The 6,256-nt window shown below is 52.9% G+C and overlaps 1 pseudogene; it reads left to right on the forward strand.

Annotated features, from left to right (window-relative positions):
- The first annotated feature begins 4,482 nt into the window (after positions 1-4,482).
- Positions 4,483-6,048, forward strand: LOC123080760 (mitogen-activated protein kinase kinase kinase 17-like; annotated as a pseudogene).
- Positions 6,049-6,256: the final 208 nt, after the last annotated feature.

Genomic DNA, 6,256 nt, shown 5'->3' on the forward strand with positions numbered 1-6,256 from the left:
CAGTTAGTTTCCAGATAAAGGTAAACGGTGAGCTGTTACCCTCTTTTAAGCCTTCACGAGGGATGAGGCAAGGGGACCCAATTTCCCCATATTTGTTTCTGTTGTGTGGAGAAGGATTGTCGTGCCTACTGAAAAATTATGATGCGGGATGGATTGACAGAGGTATTCGAGTGGGTGTTACAGCCCCGTGGATCTCACATCTCTTATTTGCGGATGATTGTCTTGTATTCATGAAAGCCGATGTTAGGAGTGCAACTCGGCTGACTGAGATACTGCATATTTATAGTGATGGATCTGGACATAGAGCTAATAAGCAAAAGAGTTCAGTTTTTTTCAGTGCAAATTCGGGAGTATCTGTTCGGGTGGGTGTGCGGAATGCACCGGATATTCATAGGGAAGCGCTTACTGAGAAATATCTTGGGCTACCAACTCCTTCTGGTAGGCTCAAGGTGCAGCACTTTGAGCATATTCATGAATTTTCAAGATGTAGAGTGCAAGGATGGTGTGAAAAGAAGTTGTCTTGTGCAGCGAGGGAAGTTCTTCTCAAGACAGTGGTTCAGGCCTTACCAACCTACGCTATGAGTTGTTTCAAGCTCACAAAGGGGTTGTGCAAAAAAGTTATGGCAGTAATGTCCAAGTACTGGTGGGCGGGATCACTGGATAAGAGAGGAATGCATTGGCAGTCGTGGGAGAAAATGTCCATCTCGAAGATTAGGGGTGGCATGGGATTCCGGGATTTGGAGATATTTAATGATGCAATGTTGGCAAAGCAGGCATGTAGGTTACTAGAGAGACCAGATAGCTTATGTGCACGGGTTTTGAAGGGAAGATATTACCCTAATGGTGAATTCTTGAGTGCTGGTTGCCCAAGGAGTGCATCACCTACATGGAGAGCAATTATCACCGGTAGAAACATGCTAAAAGATGGCCTAATAAGGCGAGTTGGAGATGGGAGGACGACAGAAATTTGGCACGACAAATGGATAGCTGGGACATTGTCCATGAAGCCCATATGTCGTCTCTCAGAGGTACCAGTTCAGCTAGTGGCTGATTTATTGGATGATACAGGACAATGGAATGTACAATTGGTACGAACTATGTTCATAGCACCAGATGCAGATGCTATCTTAAGTATGCTGCGTCCAAGAGTGAGCCTCCCAGACTTCTGGAGCTGGGCATGGGAGAAATCAGGATTATTCACAGTTAGGTCTGCCTATCGTATGGCCATTGAGAACAAGTTTAACTTACAAACTTAGATTTCTTTGTCTCATGGCGGACAGAGTAACTTGAAAGCTCTCTGGAAGTTGCAAGTGCAGCCAAAAATAAGAGTATTTATGTGGAGAGCTTTGAAGAATATGTTACCATCACATGGGGAATTATGCAGGAGACATATCAGAACGGATGCTATCTGCCCCATGTGTGGAGGAAGCGATGAATCATTATTTCATACGCTAGTGACATGCGAGCATGCGCTGCTGTTCTGGGAAGAGGCAGAGGATTTTTTTGAGCTCAGAATGCCCGCATTACATCCAGTGACATGGGCTAGGGATGTGCTCGATCATAACTTTATTAGTAAGAAGGATGCAGCAGTGGCCGTTTCGGTTATGTGGGCGATTTGGAACAACAGAAATAGATATACTCAGAATGAAGCAGTCTACCAGCCGTTGCGGTCAATGCAGTTAGTACAGGAGCTGGTGAGAGCTCTGGATATCGCAGCTACGGAGGCGCAACAACCTAAGCCTCAACCAGTGTGGAAACCTCCCGAGGAAGGCTGGATCAAAGTTAATACCGACGGTGCAGTTGGGTCGGTCAGAAACTGTGCTGGGACGGGTGCAGTTTTGAGAGACCACCTGGGAGTGTTTGTTGCGGCAATGATGACAAAGTATGATGCTGTATCAGATCCATCATCGTTGAAGCATTAGCTTGTAGAGATGGTATGAAGCTGGCTATGGAGAAAGGAATTCAGAGAGTTGTGCTGGAGACTGATTGTCTGATGGTGGCGTCTGCATGAGGGGATGCAACTGATCGGTCTGGCGCTGGTCATATCTTCAGGGAGATGAGATCATATCTCCCAAACTTCCAGGGATTTTCCTTACACCTCGTTTGGATGTTGATATTGGGGCCTAAAAATTGATATTGGCATTGGGCAACCCGAATGCCATTGTTCAGATGGTCACAGAATTGACTCGCTGAATTGGCCCGCGATATTCGCTAGCCCACTCTCCCAGCCCGCCTGGCTGTTCCTAAATTCAGAGCACAAGAGCTCGACTTCGTGAGATATTCGGGATTGCTCGTTCGACTTACCGCTTCGCCCGCTCTCAAGCAAAAAGAAATAGGCCAGACGTGTGCTACAGAAGACGAACGGAAGCGCGACACGGGAGGTCCCGGCGGCGCTGGTCGGCCCCTCTCCACCCTCCTCCTTCTCCCATCTCTCTGGCGGATCCACTCCTCCCCTATGTGCCTACCTCTCTCTCCGCGCGCCTGCCTCCCTCCTTGCGAGCCCGTCCTCCCTCCCCGTGCGCCCGTCCCACTGGCCGTCGTTGGCCTGACCCACCACCGCGCGCATGCCCCCATGGCAGATGGCTCCCGTCCCTCCCCGTGCGTCCGTCCCACTAGCCCCCTCCCTTTCCTAGGCAGAAAACCCAATCCCCTGATCCCTTCAAACCCCCACACTATGTGCTGATGTTCTGAAGAACAACAGTCTTCTGCAGGTCAATCGATTTGAGCTTTGTTCCCCAGCAGGCAGATCCAAAGTACTTGACGTGGTTTGTGTGTGATATTGGTCTGTTATAAACGTGTGATGTTGATACAAATTTTGCTTCCAGTCCTTCCGATGCTTGACTGAACATACATTATCTTGATTGATTGATATATGTTGTACAAATTGATGCATAATTACTTAATTATTGTGTAGTTGTCTGGATGGCATACCTTATCTCACAAAGAGTAGCTCGGGATAGTTGTACTGTATTTGGCTGTGGAAGAAAAAGTTGTTGTTGTATAAGTAGTGATGCCCTTTTTTGTGCAAGTAACGCTTTTTTTGCAAGTGCCGTGATTGTATTCTTTAAATTTAAACATTAAAAAATATATTCACATGATGCATAGAATTTAACTAAAAAATTACATAGAAGTACAATGTGCATCCTATGACAATAACCAATTCCAATGTACACATTGGCCATCCAAACACGCTTTCCAATTGGCCCTCTCATGCAAATTCTAGATGTCAATTATGTGAACATCCAAACACCAGAATTCGGGTGCAATGTCAATATCAAAGTCGGGAGGATTTGATATTGGGGCCAATTCAATTCCAAGGCCTTGAATATCAACATCCAAACAGAGCATTAGTTTTTTCTCACCGTAGTGCTAATTTTGCAGCTCACGTGTGTGCAAGAGTAGCACGAAATATGGAGACTTCTAGCTCCTCGTTTGATGTAATCCTTGACTTCTTGATTGCTATTGTGCAATCAGAGGGTGTACCGCCTGTTCAATAATAAATTGCCATGATGGCGGTCTCAAAAAAAAAAAAAAGATGGATGGAGTGAGCGGCGATGCGGTTCACGCTGCCCATGGACGCAACGTATCCATCCATCCTTTCGGTCTCACGGCGACCCCGCGCCGCAAAAGCGCCCGCCACGCTTTCGGTCGCCGCATCGGCATGGGCCAGCACCACCCGCTCCGTTTCCCCGCCTCCCCGCGACGCCACTTGTCGCCGGCCCGACGTGGCCGACGGGACTCCGCGTGCATTTGTTGTACGCTAGCTGAGCGGGACAGCAGCCGGCGTCTGGGAAACTCGTGTGCGGCGGCGAGCGCCGCAGCCACCGCCAGTGAACGTGCCTGCATATGCGCCAGGGATCGAATATTCCCTGCCGTCCTATTCCTATTCCTATGTGCGTGTGGAAGTGGAAGTGGAACGCCGCATGTGATGCTGAGGACAGACGCGCGCCAGATATTTCACCTGGAATTTTCTGTCAGGTCCCGGTGAACAACATTTTCATTTACGAGGCCGTGGAGAGGAGACCCAGCTGACCAGCTCCGTTCAGGTGCACCCGCTGACTTCGACCACTTCCGTTCGTACGCGGGGAGATGATCTGTTTCATACGACTCGCGACCCAGCGCGACTTTGACGAGTACGTAAGTTGCTTGCTACCCTCAAGCTAGCACCTTCCGAGAATCATCGGCTGATCTCAAAACACTCGCGCCATTAGATACAAAAATCCGAGAGATTCGACACGGCTTTTTCCCTTTTCCGACTCCTACACGAGACTATTTGACGCAGGCTAATCATAGGCAGAGCGCGAAGCTAGGTCGGGTCAAGCACAGACCGCGCGTTCCCACTCACCGTCCAACCCAATCCACCGCCGCCGCGAGCGCCTGCTCGAGAACCCAAACAGCTTGCTTCCCACGCCTTTTCTTTCCCTTGGGGATTTCCAATCTTTTATCGCGCACGCCAAACACCTTCCTTTCCATGTTCTAAACTTGCAATCTCCCCAACTTTTCCTCTCCCACCAACCTATATATACGCTCACCCGCCACGAAAAAGTATAACTCGTCAACAATTCACCTTGGACACAAGCAACAGAAGGAAGCCACCACAATCCCTGTTCCCAACTCAGATTACACAAGAGAAAGACGACGATGGCCGTGAGCAATCAATGGACGCGGGTGCGCACGCTCGGCCGCGGCGCCTCGGGGGCTGAGGTGTTCCTCGCGGCGGATGACGCCTCCGGGGAGCTCTTCGCGGTCAAGTCGGCGAGCGGGGCGTGCGCAGCTACGCTGAGGAGGGAGCAGTGCCTCATGTCCGGCCTGAGCTCCCCGCGCGTCGTCTCCTGCATCGGCGGCCGCGGCGCCCGCGACGGCTCCTACCAGCTCTTCCTCGAGTTCGCCCCCGGCGGCTCGCTCGCCGACCGGATGGCGAGCAGCGGGGGCCTCGACGAGTGCGCCGTCCGCGGCTACGCTGCCGACGTGGCGGCCGGGCTCGCGTACCTCCACGGCGCTGGGATGGTGCACGGGGACGTCAAGGCGAGGAACGTGGTGATCGCCGCCGACGGCCGCGCCAAGCTCGCGGATTTCGGGTGCGCCAGGGAGGCGGGCGCTGACGTGCCGATCATCGGCGGCACGCCGGCTTTCATGGCGCCGGAGGTGGCGCGCGGCGAGGAGCAGGGCCCCGCGGCCGACGTCTGGGCGCTCGGCTGCATGGTTGTTGAGATGGCCACCGGCCGCGCCCCGTGGAGGGGCATGGACGGCGATGCGCTCGCCGCGCTGCATCGGATTGGGTACACGGAGGCCGTTCCTGAGGTCCCCCAGTGGCTATCCTCGGAGGCCAAGGACTTCTTGGCCAGGTGTCTTGTCAGGCAGGCCAACGATCGGTTCACGGCGGCGCAGCTGCTGGAGCATCCGTTCTTGGCTGCCGCCGTTGTCGACGGGAAGCCGCAAGCCGTGGAGAGCAAATGGGTGTCACCAAAGAGCACGCTGGACGCGGCATTCTGGGTGTCGGAGTCCGACACCGACGAGGTGGACGACGAGCCGTCGCACGGCGCGGCTGTCAGCAGGATCAGAGCATTGGCCTGCTCTGCCTCGGCGCTCCCGGACTGGGACTACGACGAGGGCTGGATCGACGTGCTCTCCGGGCCAACGGAAGCCCCTGTCGCCGCGCCGGCCAAGGTGACGACTGGCATCATCGTGGACGATGCGACCAGTGAAGAGGAGTCAATCGACGCAGAGTTCGGCGCTCTCGACATTAGCGTGGACGTGGAGCACAGCAGCGTGCTCAACGCAGGACAAGAAGCACACGATGATGATTTGGTCGTAGGGCATAGTAGGCATCAGCCATTGGAGATTCTACTTTCTCACCAATTAGTGTCATGTAAATTGTTACCCGTACTGTTATGTTGCAACAGAATCAGTAATGCAATCGATTTCGTTCATGCCAAAGCTCTCTGCTTCGCAGGCGCTGCTCTTCTGTTTCTCTCTCTGCTTGCTGCTGCTCCGCGTTGGGACACGATTGTTCGAGAAATTTCAAGACAGAATATAGGTTGCCACTAACACGATGCGTCAGTTCACAGGATTGGCAGCCACGCCGCGCACCAAAGCTTCCACGGCGGAAAGCACTGCTGCACGGGTCAAAAACCTCTTGTCAGGCAGGCCATACGTGGGTTCGGCAGAGTCGACGGCCGACGAGTGAGAGCGAAACCTTTATCGACAAGCGAGCGTCGCGTCCAGAGATTACTTCGCCAGGTGGAGGTCGAGCGCC

Source organism: Triticum aestivum, chromosome 1B (assembly GCF_018294505.1).
Source record: "Triticum aestivum cultivar Chinese Spring chromosome 1B, IWGSC CS RefSeq v2.1, whole genome shotgun sequence".
NCBI lineage: Eukaryota > Viridiplantae > Streptophyta > Magnoliopsida > Poales > Poaceae > Triticum > Triticum aestivum.